Source organism: Lathyrus oleraceus, chromosome 5, assembly GCF_024323335.1.
Source record: "Lathyrus oleraceus cultivar Zhongwan6 chromosome 5, CAAS_Psat_ZW6_1.0, whole genome shotgun sequence".
NCBI classification, from domain to species: Eukaryota; Viridiplantae; Streptophyta; class Magnoliopsida; order Fabales; family Fabaceae; genus Lathyrus; species Lathyrus oleraceus.
In genome coordinates, this window is record NC_066583.1 from 204,921,883 (window position 1) to 204,945,516 (window position 23,634).

A 23,634-nucleotide genomic window follows, 5' to 3' on the forward strand; every position below is an offset into this window, starting at 1 on the left:
CCAATTGTCTTGTCCAAATTCTCAATAAAGTATTTGCGTTCAGAGCGGGAATGTTATTCGAAGGTGCCAACACATCTTGTTGAACCTGAATCTCTGGTTGTGAGTCCCTGTAGTCATGAAGACGGCTCTCATTTTCAACTAACTTGTAGAGCTTGTAAATGTCATCAAGATACTCAACAACAGCAAGTTCATTGTTAGCATCAGCAGCATCAATGTCAACAAATCTCCTCAGGTTTGTTAGTCAAATCACATGCAGCTTTGCTTCTAACTGTTATAATAGAACTTAATATATCAATTACATCCGCATGCTTTGGTTTTGCAGTGATTTTCTTCATCTTCTCAGCTTCGGCCTTTGGTTCATTCACTTCCTTCAAGACTGGAGGTTCGGCGGCTGCTGGTTCCGGCATGCTTGATTTAAGATGCATTTCCCCCTGACTTTGCTCAAAGAGATGGAAGTAAAGGCAGAAGGAATCGTTTGCAGCTATGACTTTTCCCGAAACCTTGATAAAAATTCTAGCTGCTCACTGTGTTTTGACACTGACCTCAATACCAAAGAAAAACAAGCAAGTCCATTAGCAAGTTGTCTTTCCTAAAGCATCCCTCAAGGTTAAACCGAAATTGGTAGCCAGTCAAGTTCCCATCATCCATGACAGCACAACGGCATCTCAAATAATTGGAACAGCGGAAGGACTGTCACGCTTCCAATAGCAGTTGAAGCATCCACATACCATAGCCAAAATGCAACTGCAGTGAGCTGTTATGCACACAAACGGTAACATGAAACAGCAAACCTACCGCATCCCGCAACATTCACGATCCAACATAACAGTCTTCTTTTTTAACCCAACAGGGCCTATGGATTATGGCTGCAGTTTCAAAATCTAATATTCCTTCAAGGAATGAAACAGCTGCTGTAATCATGCAAGATGCACGTAATGGTTTCAACTTAGGAGGAAATAATGCCAACGATTTGCTTGCTCAATTTGCTGGTTCGGTTGACCATTTATGCTTTCATGTTGATTAGTCAAGAGCAGAGATAATTAATCTCTCAGCGGAGGTTAGTGCTCTAAAGGTTTTATTTGCAACCTTTCACTGTATAATGCAATATGCTGGAATGCCCAAGTACTCTATTGAGGATTTAGCTACCGATCACAGTCCACGTCTCCAAACGAGAAGAATTGAGAGGCAGTTAGGAGATACCACCAGAGTGAATGGAAATGGTTTATGTAATAGGATCCCACATGTGACTTGGAATTATGTAATGAAGGTTTGAGAGTTAAATATTACTAAATGTTATGAAATGGTGTATGCACTATTTTGATTTGAAATGAACTATGGTTATAAAATGGATTTTGGATTTTGGATTTTGAATTTTGATTATAAAAATGGATGTGGATTTTTTAGGAATAATCCAATATTAGTTTGAATATCAATTTAATTACTAATAACAAATCAGCAAAAAACCAAATTAAAAAAAAAACAAAATAATCTATAATTCATTTAAAATTACTTGGATATCAACTCTAACATTCATTTGGAAATAAAAAATCGATTAGAGTTTTAATCATTAGTAAAAATAAACAATTAAGATTAAATTGACAATTGGAATTAAACTTAATTTGAAATTAAAATCAAATTAAAATAAAGAAAAGTCAAGATATTAAAATCCATTTTATACTGATGAATGTATGCAAATGCAAAAATAAAAGAAAAAATGGAAAAATTTCAGGATCAAAATCGGGGTATGACAGTTGCCCCTATTTAAGCGTCTTCAACTAGAGAATATGAAGCAGGACGTTCTTCATATGATCATAGTGGGAGATGGTTAAATACTAAGAAGACCCGGATTTTGATCCTGAATCCCTATGACATGATGTGATATGATATGATATGACATGATATGACGTGATATGATATGCATGGATGCATGAAGGTATGGTTCTTTTTTGCTGTTTTTATCTGCTAGAGATATGGTGGACCCTTGACAGGGGATGCTGCCAGACAGACCAAGTTGTGGGGAATGCTGATGGTCCACAGGAAGACAGACAAATGGGGTAAAAACAACTTGCTGGGGAAAACAGTTCTGCTGGAGAATCAGACACACACCGGGGAGTATTCAAAGTGAGATTTGATGAACGACACTTAGAATACAAGGGATTTCGGTAGTAAGTTCACACATGACTTACCGAACCCGAATAAAGGAAAAGATGCTACAACAGGTTCATATATGACCTGACAACGCTGGGGAATAATCAAGGAGAAAACTCTTCAGAACAGGTTCATGTATGACCTGACACCGGAATAAAGCTCAACAACAGGTTCATACATGACCTGAATAGTATTGAACAAATAGAGAAAAACTTCAGTACAGGTTCAAGTATGACCTGACACCGGAATAAGGGTTCAACAACAGGTTCAAACATGACCTGAAAGGTATTGAACAAAGAGAGAAACAGCTTCAGCACAGGTTCAAGTATGACCTGACACCGGAATAAGGGTTCAACAACAAGTTCAAACATGACCTGAATAGGATTGAACAAAGAATCTTCAGAGCAGGTTCAAGTATGACCGGACCCCGGAATAAAAGGGTTCAACAACAGGTTCACATATGACCTAAATAAGAGTGAACAAAGAATCTTCAGAGCGGGTTCAAGTATGACCGGACCCCGGAATAAAAGGGTTCAACAACAGGTTCACATATGACCTGAATAGGGTTGAACAAAGAATCTTCAGAGCAGGTTCAAGTATGACCGGACCCCGGAATAAAAGGGTTCAACAACAGGTTCATACATGACCTGAATAGGATTGAACAAAGAATCTTCAGAGCAGGTTCAAGTATGACCGGACCCCGGAATAAAAAGGGTTCAACAACAGGTTCATACATGACCTGAATAGGATTGAACAAAGAATCTTCAGAGCAGGTTCAAGTATGACCGGACCCCGAAATAAAAAGGTTCAACAACAGGTTCATATATGACCTGAATAGTATTGAACCAAACTTGGATTTGAAAATGACTGCGAAAACCGGATATTGGTTTAAGGATACCAAAGACAAACTGGAATTAGAGGTCCCAGGACATAGGATTGACACCAAGACCTAGGTCAATGCACAATGAGCACGAAATAACTTTCGGCTATGCATGATTTGGATTTTTTTTTGATGTATGAATGATCATGATTATGAAAATGCTGACGCTTGGCAGACTGGGTGTTTGTAGGGACAGAGATTCTGATTCCTCAACACCAATAACTCAGACCCGTACAATTAACAGGCGCATCCAGAGGAGAAACTATCATGATTGACAGTTATAAATAACCAAAGGTCCATCCTTCTAGAGGATTCATAAGTTGTATTCCATGGAGACTTTTGTTGGTGCTCCAGGGATATTTATGCAACCTTGAGGCTTTTGGGGAAACAAATGATTTTCCTTCAATTTTCACATGTATCAAAGTAAATTTGTTCTAAGTTTCAAAATTCTTTTTCCAAGTTTCAAAACTTCATTATTAACAAATAAATGACATTTTGCATAACAAAGAAGAGCATAGATGAACACAAATTAACAATGATTGGGAAGACTTATATTTTATTCAAGAATGGTAGCACACAAATGGCGTAGCTCCATAGAGTGTTACATTTTTGAAAATGGCAATAAGGAAAGGTTTACATTGAATTCAGTGACCACTAACATCCCTACTAGATATGACTTCCCAAAACCTTGCTTCTGAGGGGAGTAACTGGATTAACCTTCCACCTCAAATTCTTCGGTGTTAATCAGTAACAACTGATGCAGTTTATGCCTTTATGCCCCTAACTTTTGCCTGGATCGCCCTTTCGGGTTTTCAATCCACCGGGACAAATGGTGTTATTGCAGAAGTTGGTATGCTGTTGGCTTTTTCGCAGGTTTAACCTTCTCAAATTGGGCAAAGTCAAAACCTTTAGGCCGGCCTGAACCAACGGTAGCCATTCTGCAAAACAGAAAGTGTCCAACAGCAGAACAAGTGTCATACGAAGCCTTGGAACCAATTGTTTTGTCCAAATTCTCAATAAAGTATTTGCGTTCAGAGCGGGAATGTTATTCGAAGGTGCCAACACATCTTGTTGAACCTGAATCTCTGGTTGTGAGTCCCTGTAGTCATGAAGACGGCTCTCATTTTCAACTAACTTGTAGAGCTTATAAATGTCATCAAGATACTCAACAACAGCAAGTTCATTGTTAGCATCAGCAGCATCAATGTCAACAAATCTCCTCAGGTTTGTTAGTCAAATCACATGCAGCTTTGCTTCTAACTGTTATAATAGAACTTAATATATCAATTACATCCGCATGCTTTGGTTTTGCAGTGATTTTCTTCATCTTCTCAGCTTCGGCCTTTGGTTCATTCACTTCCTTCAAGACTGGAGGTTCGGCGGCTGCTGGTTCCGGCATGCTTGATTTAAGATGCATTTCCCCCTGACTTTGCTCAAAGAGATGGAAGTAAAGGCAGAAGGAATCGTTTGCAGCTATGACTTTTCCCGAAACCTTGATAAAAATTCTAGCTGCTCACTGTGTTTTGACACTGACCTCAATACCAAAGAAAAACAAGCAAGTCCATTAGCAAGTTGTCTTTCCTAAAGCATCCCTCAAGGTTAAACCGAAATTGGTAGCCAGTCAAGTTCCCATCATCCATGACAGCACAACGGCATCTCAAATAATTGGAACAGCGGAAGGACTGTCACGCTTCCAATAGCAGTTGAAGCATCCACATACCATAGCCAAAATGCAACTGCAGTGAGCTGTTATGCACACAAACGGTAACATGAAACAGCAAACCTACCGCATCCCGCAACATTCACGATCCAACATAACAATCTTCTTTTTTAACCCAACAGGGCCTATGGATTATGGCTGCAGTTTCAAAATCTAATATTCCTTCAAGGAATGAAACAGCTGCTGTAATCATGCAAGATGCACGTAATGGTTTCAACTTAGGAGGAAATAATGCCAACGATTTGCTTGCTCAATTTGCTGGTTCGGTTGACCATTTATGCTTTCATGTTGATTAGTCAAGAGCAGAGATAATTAATCTCTCAGCGGAGGTTAGTGCTCTAAAGGTTTTATTTGCAACCTTTCACTGTATAATGCAATATGCTGGAATGCCCAAGTACTCTATTGAGGATTTAGCTACCGATCACAGTCCACGTCTCCAAACGAGAAGAATTGAGAGGCAGTTAGGAGATACCACCAGAGTGAATGGAAATGGTTTATGTAATAGGATCCCACATGTGACTTGGAATTATGTAATGAAGGTTTGAGAGTTAAATATTACTAAATGTTATGAAATGGTGTATGCACTATTTTGATTTGAAATGAACTATGGTTATAAAATGGATTTTGGATTTTGGATTTTGAATTTTGATTATAAAAATGGATGTGGATTTTTTAGGAATAATCCAATATTAGTTTGAATATCAATTTAATTACTAATAACAAATCAGCAAAAAACCAAATTAAAAAAAAACAAAATAATCTATAATTCATTTAAAATTACTTGGATATCAACTCTAACATTCATTTGGAAATAAAAAATCGATTAGAGTTTTAATCATTAGTAAAAATAAACAATTAAGATTAAATTGACAATTGGAATTAAACTTAATTTGAAATTAAAATCAAATTAAAAATAAAGAAAAGTCAAGATATTAAAATCCATTTTATACTGATGAATGTATGCAAATGCAAAAATAAAAGAAAAAATGGAAAAATTTCAGGATCAAAATCGGGGTATGACAGTTGCCCCTATTTAAGCGTCTTCAACTAGAGAATATGAAGCAGGACGTTCTTCATATGATCATAGTGGGAGATGGTTAAATACTAAGAAGACCCGGATTTTGATCCTGAATCCCTATGACATGATGTGATATGATATGATATGACATGATATGACGTGATATGATATGCATGGATGCATGAAGGTATGGTTCTTTTTTGCTGTTTTTATCTGCTAGAGATATGGTGGACCCTTGACAGGGGATGCTGCCAGACAGACCAAGTTGTGGGGAATGCTGATGGTCCACAGGAAGACAGACAAATGGGGTAAAAACAACTTGCTGGGGAAAACAGTTCTGCTGGAGAATCAGACACACACCGGGGAGTATTCAAAGTGAGATTTGATGAACGACACTTAGAATACAAGGGATTTCGGTAGTAAGTTCACACATGACTTACCGAACCCGAATAAAGGAAAAGATGCTACAACAGGTTCATATATGACCTGACAACGCTGGGGAATAATCAAGGAGAAAACTCTTCAGAACAGGTTCATGTATGACCTGACACCGGAATAAAGCTCAACAACAGGTTCATACATGACCTGAATAGTATTGAACAAATAGAGAAAAACTTCAGTACAGGTTCAAGTATGACCTGACACCGGAATAAGGGTTCAACAACAGGTTCAAACATGACCTGAAAGGTATTGAACAAAGAGAGAAACAGCTTCAGCACAGGTTCAAGTATGACCTGACACCGGAATAAGGGTTCAACAACAAGTTCAAACATGACCTGAATAGGATTGAACAAAGAATCTTCAGAGCAGGTTCAAGTATGACCGGACCCCGGAATAAAAGGGTTCAACAACAGGTTCACATATGACCTAAATAAGAGTGAACAAAGAATCTTCAGAGCGGGTTCAAGTATGACCGGACCCCGGAATAAAAGGGTTCAACAACAGGTTCACATATGACCTGAATAGGGTTGAACAAAGAATCTTCAGAGCAGGTTCAAGTATGACCGGACCCCGGAATAAAAGGGTTCAACAACAGGTTCATACATGACCTGAATAGGATTGAACAAAGAATCTTCAGAGCAGGTTCAAGTATGACCGGACCCCGGAATAAAAAGGGTTCAACAACAGGTTCATACATGACCTGAATAGGATTGAACAAAGAATCTTCAGAGCAGGTTCAAGTATGACCGGACCCCGAAATAAAAAGGTTCAACAACAGGTTCATATATGACCTGAATAGTATTGAACCAAACTTGGATTTGAAAATGACTGCGAAAACCGGATATTGGTTTAAGGATACCAAAGACAAACTGGAATTAGAGGTCCCAGGACATAGGATTGACACCAAGACCTAGGTCAATGCACAATGAGCACGAAATAACTTTCGGCTATGCATGATTTGGATTTTTTTTTGATGTATGAATGATCATGATTATGAAAATGCTGACGCTTGGCAGACTGGGTGTTTGTAGGGACAGAGATTCTGATTCCTCAACACCAATAACTCAGACCCGTACAATTAACAGGCGCATCCAGAGGAGAAACTATCATGATTGACAGTTATAAATAACCAAAGGTCCATCCTTCTAGAGGATTCATAAGTTGTATTCCATGGAGACTTTTGTTGGTGCTCCAGGGATATTTATGCAACCTTGAGGCTTTTGGGGAAACAAATGATTTTCCTTCAATTTTCACATGTATCAAAGTAAATTTGTTCTAAGTTTCAAAATTCTTTTTCCAAGTTTCAAAACTTCATTATTAACAAATAAATGACATTTTGCATAACAAAGAAGAGCATAGATGAACACAAATTAACAATGATTGGGAAGACTTATATTTTATTCAAGAATGGTAGCACACAAATGGCGTAGCTCCATAGAGTGTTACATTTTTGAAAATGGCAATAAGGAAAGGTTTACATTGAATTCAGTGACCACTAACATCCCTACTAGATATGACTTCCCAAAACCTTGCTTCTGAGGGGAGTAACTGGATTAACCTTCCACCTCAAATTCTTCGGTGTTAATCAGTAACAACTGATGCAGTTTATGCCTTTATGCCCCTAACTTTTGCCTGGATCGCCCTTTCGGGTTTTCAATCCACCGGGACAAATGGTGTTATTGCAGAAGTTGGTATGCTGTTGGCTTTTTCGCAGGTTTAACCTTCTCAAATTGGGCAAAGTCAAAACCTTTAGGCCGGCCTGAACCAACGGTAGCCATTCTGCAAAACAGAAAGTGTCCAACAGCAGAACAAGTGTCATACGAAGCCTTGGAACCAATTGTTTTGTCCAAATTCTCAATAAAGTATTTGCGTTCAGAGCGGGAATGTTATTCGAAGGTGCCAACACATCTTGTTGAACCTGAATCTCTGGTTGTGAGTCCCTGTAGTCATGAAGACGGCTCTCATTTTCAACTAACTTGTAGAGCTTGTAAATGTCATCAAGATACTCAACAACAGCAAGTTCATTGTTAGCATCAGCAGCATCAATGTCAACAAATCTCCTCAGGTTTGTTAGTCAAATCACATGCAGCTTTGCTTCTAACTGTTATAATAGAACTTAATATATCAATTACATCCACATGCTTTGGTTTTGCAGTGATTTTCTTCATCTTCTCAGCTTCGGCCTTTGGTTCATTCACTTCCTTCAAGACTGGAGGTTCGGCGGCTGCTGGTTCCGGCATGCTTGATTTAAGATGCATTTCCCCCTGACTTTGCTCAAAGAGATGGAAGTAAAGGCAGAAGGAATCGTTTGCAGCTATGACTTTTCCCGAAACCTTGATAAAAATTCTAGCTGCTCACTGTGTTTTGACACTGACCTCAATACCAAAGAAAAACAAGCAAGTCCATTAGCAAGTTGTCTTTCCTAAAGCATCCCTCAAGGTTAAACCGAAATTGGTAGCCAGTCAAGTTCCCATCATCCATGACAGCACAACGGCATCTCAAATAATTGGAACAGCGGAAGGACTGTCACGCTTCCAATAGCAGTTGAAGCATCCACATACCATAGCCAAAATGCAACTGCAGTGAGCTGTTATGCACACAAACGGTAACATGAAACAGCAAACCTACCGCATCCCGCAACATTCACGATCCAACATAACAGTCTTCTTTTTTAACCCAACAGGGCCTATGGATTATGGCTGCAGTTTCAAAATCTAATATTCCTTCAAGGAATGAAACAGCTGCTGTAATCATGCAAGATGCACGTAATGGTTTCAACTTAGGAGGAAATAATGCCAACGATTTGCTTGCTCAATTTGCTGGTTCGGTTGACCATTTATGCTTTCATGTTGATTAGTCAAGAGCAGAGATAATTAATCTCTCAGCGGAGGTTAGTGCTCTAAAGGTTTTATTTGCAACCTTTCACTGTATAATGCAATATGCTGGAATGCCCAAGTACTCTATTGAGGATTTAGCTACCGATCACAGTCCACGTCTCCAAACGAGAAGAATTGAGAGGCAGTTAGGAGATACCACCAGAGTGAATGGAAATGGTTTATGTAATAGGATCCCACATGTGACTTGGAATTATGTAATGAAGGTTTGAGAGTTAAATATTACTAAATGTTATGAAATGGTGTATGCACTATTTTGATTTGAAATGAACTATGGTTATAAAATGGATTTTGGATTTTGGATTTTGAATTTTGATTATAAAAATGGATGTGGATTTTTTAGGAATAATCCAATATTAGTTTGAATATCAATTTAATTACTAATAACAAATCAGCAAAAAACCAAATTAAAAAAAAAACAAAATAATCTATAATTCATTTAAAATTACTTGGATATCAACTCTAACATTCATTTGGAAATAAAAAATCGATTAGAGTTTTATTCATTAGTAAAAATAAACAATTAAGATTAAATTGACAATTGGAATTAAACTTAATTTGAAATTAAAATCAAATTAAAAATAAAGAAAAGTCAAGATATTAAAATCCATTTTATACTGATGAATGTATGCAAATGCAAAAATAAAAGAAAAAATGGAAAAATTTCAGGATCAAAATCGGGGTATGACAATCACATTCCAGGACTAGTAGATTATTTGGACATGGTCATAGTAAATAATAAAGCGATGAAAAAAATTAGAATTAAACATATCAGGCGATTAAAATTACGAACGTGAAATGAAATAAAATTAACTTTGAAATTAAAGTAAGGCAAGAAAATAACAATTAAAGTAAGGCAAGAAAATAACAAGCATGCAAAGTAAATAAACAAAAGAAATAAATAATACTACTAATAATAAGAACCTGCTCCAAACGGAGTCTTAATTCACTACGCCAAAAAGGTTTTTTAACAGTGCATCTTAGACAGCGCTTTTAAAAGAAAGCGTTGTCTAAGGTTAAAATAAAAATAAAACACGGAAAATGTTCTAAAAAAATAATGAAAGCGCTGTCTAAGGGGGGGTCTTAGACAGCGCTTTTAGAAAGCGCTGTCTAAGACCCCTCCTTAGACAGCGCTTTTAGAAAGCGCTTTTAAATATAGACCTTAGTCAGCGCTTTTGAGAAAGCGCTGTTTAAAGTCTTTCAATTAAAAAAAAATTAAAACCAAAAGCGCTGTCTAAGGTGGGGGTTTAGAAAGCGCTTTTGGAAAGCGCTGTCTAAGGCATATCTTAGAAAGCGCTTTCCACAAAAGCGCTGTCTAAGGTCTAATTAAAATTAAATTTCAGACTTCTATTTTCGTTCTCAGTTCTTTTTGTTTTCCCTCCTGCGATTAAACCCCTCCAGCGAACCCTAACAGCGAACTCAGCCTCTCACTATATCAGCCATTCTCATGCAAATCGCTGTTCTCCCAATCGGAAAGTTCATGGCCGCAACTCTTCCGACGAAGGAGTATAGTTTTGTTGGATGGCGTTTTACTCTAAATCCTGGACCGTTTAACATGAAGGAGCATGTTATCATCGCTATCTTCGCTAACTGTGGTGTTTCCTCCTCCGGCGGTGGTGGTGATGTTTACTCCATTGGTGCCATTACTATTATGAAAGCTTATTATAAAGAATCTCTCAGTTTTCTTCTCGCTCTCCTCATCGTCATAAGCGCACAGGTTATTATTACGATTATCTTATCATGAAAAAAGTGTAGAAGATGAGTTGAGTATATATCTTTCCATGGGTAAAATATTCTGTGATAAATTTGCTTTATATAGTTGTAAATTGAGTTTGCAGTTAATAGGGTTTGGATGGGCTGGGATTCTGAGGAGGTATCTGGTGAACCTAATTGAAATGTGGTGGCCAGCAAACCTCGCACAAGTCTCTCTCTTTAGGTTCATTCTTTTACCCTTACTTCTATATTAAGTCACACTGACATGTTGACACGGATACCTTAAGATGAAAACTTGCTAGTTTGTTACTACTATTTTATACTCTAGTACTAGTTTTGATTACATCATAAACCTTATGCTACAGGGCTCTCCATGAAAAAAATGAAAAATCAAAAGGACTTACAAGGATGCAATTTTTCCTCATTGCAATGGCTCTAAGCTTCCTGTATTATGCATTCCCTGGATATCTTTTCACAGTATTAACATTCTTCTCATGGGTTTGCTAGGTGTGGCCGAATAACGTAACAGCACATCAAGTTGGATCAGGTTACCGAGGACTTGGAGTCGGCGCCTTCACATTTGATTGGGCTGGGATTTCAGCTTATCGTGGCAGCCCTCTTGTTGCACCATGGACTTCCATTGTTAATATGGGAGTTGGATTTATCATGTTTGTCTATATAATTCTACCTATATGTTACTGGAAGTTTAACACTTTCGATGCTAGAAAGTTTCCTATATTCTCTAATCAGTTGTTCACTCACGATGGACAAAAGTATGACACTACTAAGATTTTAAATGAAGAATATGATCTTAACATAGATGCATACAACAAATATAGCAAGTTATACCTCAGTCCTCTCTACGCATTATCTATTGGAGCAGGTTTCGCTAGGTTTACGTCAACCCTCACTCATGTAGCATTGTTTAAGGGCAGGTAGGCTGTTCTCAAAGCCTGTATAATAGATTTATTTCTTATCGACTTATCGTGACCCTCACTGACATAGTTTCATGTTCGCTCGCAGAAAAATATTGAGACAAAGCAGAACAGCGATGAGTAATGTAAAATTGGATGTGCATGGTAGACTCATGAAGGCTTATAATACAGTACCAGAATGGTGGTTCCTCATTGTATTATTTGGGAGCATGGCACTATCCATAATAATGTCTTTGGTATGGAAAGTGGATGTGCAACTTCCATGGTGGGGTATGCTCTTGGCTTTCGCCTTAGCTTCTGTTGTAACCCTCCCAATTGGTGTCATCCAAGCAACTACCAACCAGGTATTTCTTCCATCTCTAGTATAGTACTTTCTTTTCTATCGAATCTCGATTTTAACATACTATTTTGATGCATGGAGGAGTTTATGATTTTAACATGAGTGTGGTTGGTTACCTTGCAGCAACTTGGATATGACATTATAGCACAGTTCATGATTGGGTATGTCCTTCCTGGAACACCAATTGCAAATTTGCTCTTTAAGATTTATGGGAGAATCACCACTGCCCATGCGCTATCTTTCTTGTCAGATATCAAACTCGGGCACTACATGAAAATTCCTCCTCGATGCATGTATATAGCACAGGTCTTTTTCATCTCAAAATCTCCTAGTTTAAGCTTTTTTTTTCTTATCAATCATTATTTATGTAGTTATTTACTTTGAAATGCCTAAATAGCTGGTAGGAACTCTAGTTGCTGAAGTGATGAATGTTTCAGTGGCTTGGTGGATGTTGGATAGCATTAAGGACATTTGCATGGATGATAATGCTCACCGTGACAGTCCTTGGACTTGCCCGAAATACCGAGTGACATTTGATGGATCGGTTATATGGGGTTTGATCGGACCAAGACGACTATTTGGACCGGGTGGATTGTACCGGAACCTGGTATGGTTATTCTTGATTGGAGTTGTGTTACCGGTTCCTGTTTGGGTGTTTAGCAAAATCTACCCTGACAAAAAATGGATTGCTATGATAAATGTACCAATTATATTTAATGGTTTTGCTGGAATGCCACCTGCAACTCCAACCAACATTGCAACCTGGCTATTGACCGGAATGTTCTTCAACTTCTTTGTGTTTCGCTTCCACAAACGTTGGTGGCAGAAATACAATTATGTTCTATCGGTGGCACTTGATGCAGGCACGGCTCTTATGGCTGTTTTGATTTTCTTTGCTCTGCAAAATGCAGGCCATAGTCTGAGATGGTGGGGAACTGAATTGGATCATTTCCCATTGGCTACTTGCCCTACTGCACCAGGAATTGTGGTGAATGGTTGTCCTGTATTCTAATAGAGAAGCCTCCTGGACTAAACTTTCTCTTTTGTATCTGTTTTTGTCTTCTGGGGTGGGAAACAAATTAGGCTTGGAGTATAGGTGAAAGGACTACCTAATAACCAATTGCTTAGCAATTATTGTGTATATGCTTCTTGCTTGACCATGTGAATTATTCCAATTTTGTCTAAGGAATTAAAAAAATTCAAAAAAATATTATTTTTATTTTTATTGTTTGTTATTTTCTTTTTAATTTTGTCTATGTTATTTTACTATGCATAGTCGGTCCCAAGTTCGAATAAAATGAGAGAGTTGTGTTAGGCAGACGACACTAACGTAAATTTTTCTCGAATTTCTATGACATGGATCAACTACAAAATAATGTGAATGTTAGGTCGTTGTTCATAAGCAACGCATTGTACCGGTCGAGTACAATGTCAAAAGAGCAAGAGTTAATGCATCGTTGCCTGGATGTAGCAAAAAATTGGGAGGGTCTTAGAAAGCGCTTTTGGCCAAAGCGCTGTCTAAGGGGGTGGGGCTTAGACAGCGCTTTTCAAAAGTGCTGTCTAAGGTATACCTAAAAAATTTAAAATAAGAGGGTCTTATAAAGCGCTTTTGGCCAAAGCGCTGTCTAAGGGGGGGGGCTTAGACAGCGCTTTTAAGATTTAAAAAAGCGCTGTCTAAACCTTTAGCAGCGGAGGTTTAGACAGCGCTTTAAAGCGCTGTCTAAGGCTAAAAAAAGCGATGTCTAAGGTCTTGTTTGTTGTAGTGATTCTGATATAAAAATAATTTAAAGGAAAACTTGAATAGGAAAGTAATGCTAGCAAGATTAATGCTATAAATAAAGTGTTCCAAACTCAACAACAACAACAATGCAATAATCCTGCAATGTGAAGGATTAAAGCTCTTAAAAATATAAATATATGGCTTAAGTTGTACTAAGCTTCGATGATATCAAATGTGAGTTTCAAGAACTATTTATAGTGCTACAAAGCTCTGGAAAACCAATCAAAGCTGCTAAATTTGTGTGAGAGAAAAAAGGGGTAATGGGGAGGAATGCTTCAACTAGTTTGACCGTTTCGCTTTTATAGGGGATTGCGACCGTCATACCCCCTATGGGGAACGTCACCTTCATAAAATGTTGATACTTGGTCTTTGTGACTGTTAGATCATGGGACACGTCAGCCACATCATGGCTACCTCTATGGTGAACGCCATGTTGGACACCGTGAGTGCAAAACACACATTTTTCTCTGTTTTTCATCTGATTTGCCTCGTTTCTTCACATACGGCTCTCACATGGTTAAGTACCTAAAATCTAGACAAAATACAAACATAATACTAGAAATGAAAGCAAAACAACGATAAAAACATGTGCAAATTGAGCCAAATATGTGGTGTGTTTTAGTGTTATCACATATTAGTTTTCATTTCTTTTAATATTTAATAAATTTTTACATGATTTAAATTTTATTTTTGCATATTTTACATGAAATTTAACTTTTAGAATTAATGCATGATTTGATTAGTTTGTTTTAATTTTTTTAATCATGTAATTAGCATATTAATTACGATTTAATTAGATTTTTTATTAATTTGCAATTAGGTTTTAGAAATTAATCCATATTGATTGATTTATTGTATGTTGACATTATTCCCCTTAGGCTTTAGAAACCTCATGCAATTCACATGTTCCCTTAGTTTTAGGGTTTGTTTAGAATCAAGTTTAGCATTAAATTATTTAATTCATTAGGCTTTGTTGTACATAATTCAATTGATTTTCATTCCCACTGATTGAGTTGACCAAAGTTTACTTTGATAAACCAAATCCTTTGATCTGCACTCATTCCCTAAGCTTGTTCAAGTGATCAAAAGACCCTTGATCACTTGATAAGGCAAGTCCCTTGTATTGAATATGTACTGGATCTCACAATTTCAAAACTCAAGTTCAAGTTCAAGACTTCAAGTCAATGCAAGTCATTCACAATGCAGACATAGTGGACTACTATTCAAGCACAAAAAAGGTGTTTCGAAACTTGTCAATCATGATTCAAGTTGTGTTCCATGAGCCTTAAGTAATAGAGAAGTGATGAGGGGGATCATTCCTATCTTCATTCTAAATATCTTTGGTTACGGACAAATGACCCAATTTGCTTAAAGTATTCACCTTTATTCATAGACTTCAGTATAATTTGAATAAAATGTTTGTCAAGTCTCACTTTCTTCATAAGCAACACTTTATCATAAGGAGCAACAAAGAGAGTTTTCTTCAGTAGCTTTCTAGTCATGATGAGTATCACATGCGATGAGCCTCAAGTAGTAAAGAAGGGGTGAGAGGGAGCATTCATATCCCTATCCTAAATATATTTGGGTATACGACGAATGACTCAGTTCCTCAGAGTATTCATCTTTACTCATAGGCTTTAGTGTGGTTCAAGTAAATGACTTCCAAGTCTTGTGCAACTTCGTTCTCATTTCCTCGGCAATGATATACTGTCTTTTTTGGACCAAATGCCATCTTCCTTTGGATTCAATATATAACCTTTGCATCAATAACTAATACCCACTTTAAAATCAAGAGCTCTTGCTTGTCTTCTTAATCCTAGTTGTTTAGACAAACATCCCTTTTGGCCATACTATATATTAGTTCATACCACCTTTATTCTTTGATTCAAACATCAATACCATGTCGACTCCAACAATACCATTGTATTTTGGTACAAGTTATACTTGTCATCACATCAGTCATATCCTTTCATTTCTTGTTTGTCTTGTCAGTCCTAGTTGCTTAGGTAAACACCTCTTTGTTTTTCAGTTTCTTCCGTTTTAGTTCTATGAACTGCCGAGCTCTGAATTCCTTATTGCACTATAAGGATACATAGGAATGAGGGCCCTAATCCTCACCGAGCACTTTATTTATTCTTCTCCTTTTCCCTTTATTCTTGTGTGATTAACCTTTAGATAGTAACATATATTCGAGCAAAGAACAAGCAAAATGGGTCCCGTTGGCTACAACGGATGTGAGGGATTCTAATACCTTTCCCTTACATAACCGACTCCCTTATCCATTTCTCTTCCCATGGGTTTTATTGATGTTTTCCCTTTCCTTCGAGAATAAATAAAGTTTGATGTCGACTCTGTTGTATCTTCAAGCGTGCGATGCACTCGGGTATTTTTGTGTAGCTTCATGTAGCACCTCAAATTTGCACCTATCATTGTACATACATTTTCATATTAGGTCATAGCATATCATGATCCATTGCATAGCATTGCATTGCCTCTTTTGCCTCAAGTGCAAGCCAATCAAGAAATTAGGTCAAACTGATCAGGAGATCAGTCAGTTAATCAAGCAAAGGTGTTTTTCATTGAGCCAAGGCCCTAGGGTTTGTCCAACAAGTTCACATAACTTGGAGGTCCATTTGAAGTGTTCATGTCAAGGGTTGAAGGCTCAGAGGTCATCAGTTCATATACAGACAGTCAAGAGTCAAAGAAAGTCAACAGTCAGTCAAGGCAGTGGATGGTGACCATTCTTGTGGAATTTGGGCACCATGATCAATAATCAAGAGTTCATACAACTTGGGACATCATTTGAAGTCAAATTCTCAAGGAATTAGGGTTTGGAAGTCATCAGTCAATGCACAGTCAGGGAGAAACCCTAAAAGTCAACTATTGGTCAACTGTCCGTTTAATCAGTGATTTGATGAATGGAAATGGTTTGAGAGAGTTTATTCATGTCCAAATAGTCCTCATATATCATGTCAAACACCATCATGGAAGAATTTGAAGCCAGATCAAAAATTTCCAAAAGTGGAAACTGGACCTATAATTGAAACTTACCAAAAATGGAAAGTCTTGATCCTCAAAATTACATCATGATACAAGCTTCAAATGAATTTTTGCCCAACATGAAAGTTGAAGATCTTGTTCTCCCATTTCCAAAAAGTCCTAGAACTCTCAATTCCCATGTGTGGTTGGCAAGTTATGATCGAATCGATTTCAGAAAATCTTGAACTTCAAAGGGCCATATCTCCCAAACCGTTTGGCCAATTTTGGTGGGGTTTTTTCCTACAAGTCACATTTGATCCCCTCTTTCCAAAAATATAAATTTCATGAGCCAAAACTTCACCAATCAAAATGGCATATTTTGACTTTTCTCATTTAAATGCAAGTTTGACCAAGAGTTGACTTTTTGATATAAACATTTTTCTACCATTTGGCCAATTGGAACAGCTCAGAAATATCATTTAGAATGTGTTTGCAAGCTCATTTTATGCAGTACATGTATCCATGCTTAGCTTGCTTGAAATTTGGCAAAAGGACATTTTCACCCATGCTACTCCATGCTATCCACCATGCCTTGCCTTGTACTATGGAAACAGAAGTCTAAACCATCATTTTCTGTCATTTTGAAGCCTGATTAGCAGCCTAACCAACAAAAAAGAGGCCATGCCCTAGTGGCTTGAAATGAGGAAATGCAAGTACAATTTTCACCAATTACATCCACATTTTCTTGGCTTTGATTCAGCACCACAAGACAGCAGGGTAAAGGCATCATTTTCTGTCATGAGCAGTCACTACTTACAGCCATCACACAAACCAAATTCACTCATGCTCAAAAACCACTTTGGCCATTGCAAACAATACAAAGAAACAGTAGATGATATAATCATTTTTCTGTCATGAAAAAGCTGCTAGCAACAGACCAACCAATTTCAACTGATGCAAAAGACTGATTTGCTTGGCATTTTGTCAAGATTGCAAGTGTTGTACAAAAGCCACCAGCAACACAAAACAGCAGGGCTTTGGATCATTTTTTTTCTGTCTGTCTGTCATGTTAAAAACCAATAGCAACAACTAACCATCTCCAACTGCAGCAAAAAGACCAACCAACTTCCCATTCTCTCAAACACTTCATTCTTGGCCAAGATCATCTTCTGTCAAGAACTTCCAAAGTTACCAAGCCTGGCCTTGCAACAGCAGATGTCATGATGAGAAACCAGTAGCAGTTGCTAATTGCAGCCACAAGACAGCAGAAGAAGCATTGGTTCCCTCACTCTCTAAAAATCCCTCTCACTTGCATTTGTTCTAAACAGTCCAAACACAAAAGACTGAACCTTGCATTGCTATTTTCACTATGATACTCAAAATGGCCTTGGCTTTGGCTTCATCCACTCATCAAAATGAATAAGCAGCAGCCACAAAACACACAACAAGAAACCTTTGCTTTTCATTCTCTCAAAAGACCACTTTTGGCCATTTCTAAAACCCTGTCCAAAATACCAAAAGAACCTAGCCTTGCATTTTGACCATTCATTCATCATTGCCAAATCCTGCTAACAGCCACATAACAAAAAAGCCTTGGTGCCCTCTCTCTCAAAAACACATTTTTGCCTTTTTCACCAAAACAGTCAAGACACTTCCAAAGAACAAACTTTGCCTGGCCTAAAACAATGTCCAAGCAACCTTGTGAGCTTGATTTCATCACATTTTCCCACCTGTAAACTCCCTTCCTAACACTGGTTTCAAAGAAGCATTAGCCATGGCAGAGTTCATTTGAAGTCATTCCAAGCATCCACAAGCCAAGGCATCTGCATCATACATCAAGGCAAAGCTCTAGGACAACTGTTTCACTTCAATAACATCAAACAACATCAAGAACACAACTGTCCTTCAAAAATAGGTATGGATTCGACCTCCCTCTTTTGTCAAATTGGTACATGTTTTTAAAAGGTCTTTCTATGCTGAGTACCATGATGCTCTTATTTTTAAAAATGGCTGTGTGGGCATGAAGTTATCTGGAAAACAAGTTTGGTGTTAAAATGTGTTTTTGCTCGATTCTTGACTTGTGTGTGGTTTTAATGGAAATCAATGGTGGATTCATGTTGACCTTGCCATGCTGATCATTTCCATATATTCAATTTTGATTTTTGGGCAAGTTTGTGAAATCATGATTTTTGAGAGGGATGAACAGTAAAACCCTAATCCCAATTTGCCCAGATTTTCCCCATTTTCGTGCATACATGGCTTGACTCCCTCGTCCAATCAAAACATTTCCTTTAAAGCCCAAAACGACTGTGTTTAATTAAGTGGATTATGGAATTACAACTTTGCCATTCTTGCTTTATTAATCCAAATTAATTTCACATTTTAATTACCAATCTTGCAAAAATCATAACTTGCTCATTTTTGACCCAAATTCAATGGGATTTTTTGTGTTGTATTCATCATGATCTCTACTTTTTTATCATTATTTTTCCAGAATTTTTGGATGAGTGGTTTTTAAATGTTGCTAGGGTTTGTGACATGTGACCAATATTTGTACACTTTGCCAAATCAATTGTGAAATGATGAGAATGTATCCAATGGCTCCCAAACTTTTTGTGCTTAAACTAGACACATTCATGGTGATTTTGGTGTAGAGTTTATGAATTTATCATTTGTGGTTTGTGAGTTATGATTTTTTGAATTAGGGTGTGACAATTTGTGTCACACCATTGATGTCCAACTTCATGATTTTCATTACTATGCTTCTTGACCTCCAAATGGATTGAAATTTTGCATGAGCCTACTCTTGTATGTCTAGTTGACTTGTGAATTTTCTTGGATTTATTTGAACTATTTTCCATTTGTTTGAGATTTTCTCCCTGCCTAGACAAAATGTTGACTTTGTGTGACACATGTTCCCATTTCATTTGTGAAATTCTCATACTTTATTGGATGGACATGAAATTTGACATGTGATAACTAGACATCCTCATCTTTGCCATGGTTTTGATCCCATTCATTTATCATACACCATTCTTGACTTATGATTTTTCTAAGTTGATGCATGTTTGGTTGACTTCTTTGAGCATGTTCAAAATTGCTTTGACTTTCTGATTTTCATTGACTGCCTTCCACTTGTCCAAATGGGATGAAATTTGACATGCTTACCATGCTATGTGATAGGTTTTATCATGATTTATTTGGTGATTTTTGGAAAATGTTTAGATTGCTTTTGAGTTAAGTCTTGCTGTTGACTCCTATGAGCTTCTGTTTGCCATGTTTTGACCTAAATGGTTCATGAAATGATGATGATGATTGATATGAATGTGAACCCAATTGGTTGTGTTTCTTGAATGTTTAAACTTGACTTTGATTGGATATCCCTTGCTGTTTTGGCTTTCTCATTCATCTTTGACCCTAGGCTTGCCCTAGTGGTCTTGTTACTCACCTTTGAGCTCCTGTTTTCAGGTTCACCATCAAATGACCAATGAGACCATCTCCTTTTGATTGAGCTTGTTTAAATATCATTGTCTAACCTCTTTGTTTTGTAGGTTGCTTGGCTCACATGCCTTAAGCTTTGTGCCTTGCACATTCACTTGTTTGTGTTGACTGGTTGATGTCTGTTTCATTTTGATTTAATCCTGACTTGTATACTAACATCTGCTTGACTGTTTCAGGTGCTTTAGTTGCTTAGTTCCTTGTGAACTTTTTGCTTTGCTTTGCTTGTATAAGCAATTTTCATTGAGGTATGTCTCTTCTACTTCATGTAGTCTGGAAGACCTGGCCTGTTACTTGGCCAGGCAACTGTCTGAAGTCCTCCTTAAGAGGCAATGTTTGTGACTGTTTACTTTTGTCCTTGCATAGAGTCAAAGACCTCCTAAGTGAAGAGGCAATTGGTGGAAGGTAGGGATATGCAATCTATCCCCCACTATTCAGTGTGTCATTTGCTTTGCTCACACCACTGTGTTGATGCATTTCAGATACAAACCCAAGATCTTGTACAATTGTACAGTTGAGTCAGTTTTAAATGTGTAGAAGGGTTCCCACTTTCTGAACCCACACATTCTTGTCTTGAGCTCTCCCAGGCCAGGGATAAGAGCTGTGAAGTCTTATCTTCACTCACCTTTCATCTGCTTCACCTTAGCCCCTCAATGGCAAGGTTAAGAGCACATTCACCCCATTCCAGAGGTTTGTTTGTTGAGGTTGATATGACCCCTTGACTAAAACCTAACCCTTGTTTGAGCCACTTGCTTGTGTATAGTGTGTGCTACTTGTGCTTGTAGGATTGTTTGACTTGCTTCCTGTGCAAGTTAGGATTGTTTGACTTGCTTCCCGTGCAAGTTAGGATTGTTTGACTTGCTTCCTGTGCAAGTTAGGATTAGTTTAGACTTGCTTCCTGTGCAAGTAGGTTTTGCTTGGCTTGCTTCCTGTGCAAGTTAAGTGTGTGTGTGGCTTGCTTCCTGTGTGAGCCATGCTTAGGATAGGTTGGCCCTTGTGCCATTTAGCTAGAAACCTTAACTTAGGGATGATTTGCATGATAACATCTAGGCTCGAGTCGTAGTCTCCCTAGTTGTGTCTCCCTCTGTTATCTGGTTAGGCTAGTCCTTTATCCCTGCGTAGGGGAACTACATCGCCCTGATCTTCATACCAGATGAAGTATGTAGGCAGGAGATTGAGCTGATCTCTCTGGGCGCCTTTTCTTTCTTTTGTGTGTGTTGTCCGACCTTTGCTAGGCTCGAGTCTGTGACTCCTTAGCATTTGCTGTCTGTCTGTTTGTGTTGTTTGACAGTTGCTAGGCTCGAGTGCCTGACTCCTTAGCAATCTGTTGTCTGTTTGTTTGTGTGTGTGCTTGACAGTTATAGGCTCGAGTCCCCGACTCCCTATTAACTTGTTGTGTTGTTGTGTGCTTGGAAGCTGATGTAAGTCCATCGAGTGGCATTTGGGTTCCAGTGTGGGTTTGTTGGTTCGGATGCTGATGTAAGTCCAGTGATTGGCATTCAGGCTCCATGTTTGCCTTTGTGTGTGTTTTGGTTCGGATGCTGATGTAAGTCCAGTGATTGGCATTCAGGCTCCACGTTTGCCTTTGCCAGTGTTTGTTTGTGTGCGTGTCAGCCGAGCTACGAATGCTCTGATTCTTCTCTCGTCCGAGAAGATACGTATGCATAGGATGCGATATCCTAGCGAGCATGTGTCGTTTCCCCAGTCCGAACTACTTCGACTCTGATGTCTATGCCTGATAGACTAAGTAGGCCCAGGATGCGACATCCTGCCGAGTCAGTTTCAGTCAGTTTTCTTTTGTCTCTTTCAGCCAGTGTGTGTGAGTTTGAGTAGTGTTTAGCAACCAATATTCCTTCCTTTTGTGCGTGGATCCCGTCGAGTACGACGGATGCGTAGGGGTGCTAATACCTTCCCTTCGCATAACCGACTCCCGAACCCATTCTCTTTGGTCGCGAGACCATGTTCTTTCCTAGGTTTACTTCGAGCGTTTCCTTTCCCTCTTTTGGGATAAATAACGCACGGTGGCGGCTCTGTTGTTTCTTCTTTTCCAGCCGGTTTTTCGCGTGATGCGACAGCTGGCGACTCTGCTGGGGATACGGAGAAGTTGACCTATGCTGGTCCATCTTCCCTGAGCGAGTCTCTCCTAGCGCTCTCTAGGTTAGGGTTTTGGTTGCTTTGTGCTGTGTTTATTTATTGCATTCATTATTTACTGTTTGCATTCATTGTCTATTGTTTGCATTTATGTTTGTAATTATGTTTGCATTCATATTCATCTGTTCACTTGGCTGGTTGTCTGTTTCTCTCTGTTGGGGTGGGAGTTACATGAGGTAAAAGGCCCAATACCCAGGCTATGAGTGAAATCTAGGAAACCTAGGAATAGAGTGATTCATGGGAAGCGGGTGGTATGGCGCCACTTAGCGGAACATTGATATCACGAGCAGTTCAGACCCTGGTGGGATATTATCGGTGCATACATCGGGTGTGCACAGGATGATATTCTGCGAAAGGTTATTTATGTTGCGTTTCTCTCGACCTTACCCTGGCCTAGATGACACCCGTGAGCGGGGCGGGATTGATCATTTTAACAGGTACAGTTGGTGACTCCTGGTACTGATGGTGACTACGAGTTATATTTCTGGACGCCGGAGGTTTGACCCTGGTATTGATCAGAGGGTTCCGTTTATTTCGGATCCCTGGGCTGAGTTGAGAGTACTTGTTCAGAGGATCCGTTTGTCACCCGTTCAGTGGTTGTTCCTGTGAGACGCCAGTTGATCAGATTGACTTTGGGTTTCAGATGTTTGTGATCAGAGTTCAAGCCGAAGCTTTGACCCTGTGCCTTGAGACGCACAGCCTGACCAGTCATGTTGCATCATTTGCATCATAGCATGTTTATTTTCCAAAAAAATAGTAATGCATGAAAAAAAGTTAACTCGCATACGCATATCCTTTTCAGGATCATTCATGATAAAATAGCATTCGCATCATATGCATATCATACACATATCATCCTTGCATTACAGACATGTTTGGGGACGTGACTTCTCACTTTGGGTTTTGACTGAGAAAGGATTGTTGATCATCGTCCGCACCGCGACCAGACTAAATCAACAAAGGACAGTATCGTCAGGTCGCTGCTGTGACTATTCCAGTTACTCAACAGCAACAGAGAAGACCAGCTCAGCAGCATCAGCGTCAGCAACATCGTCCTCAGCAGCAGGTTTACCGGCCTCCCATTGACAATCAAGCTGGTACAAGTAATGAAAGGAAGAAGATCATTTTCGATCCAAT

General features: G+C 38.5%; 1 pseudogene; it reads left to right on the plus strand.

Moving 5' to 3' along the window:
- The first annotated feature begins 862 nt into the window (after positions 1–862).
- Positions 863–13,101, plus strand: LOC127079735 (oligopeptide transporter 3-like; annotated as a pseudogene).
- Positions 13,102–23,634: the final 10,533 nt, after the last annotated feature.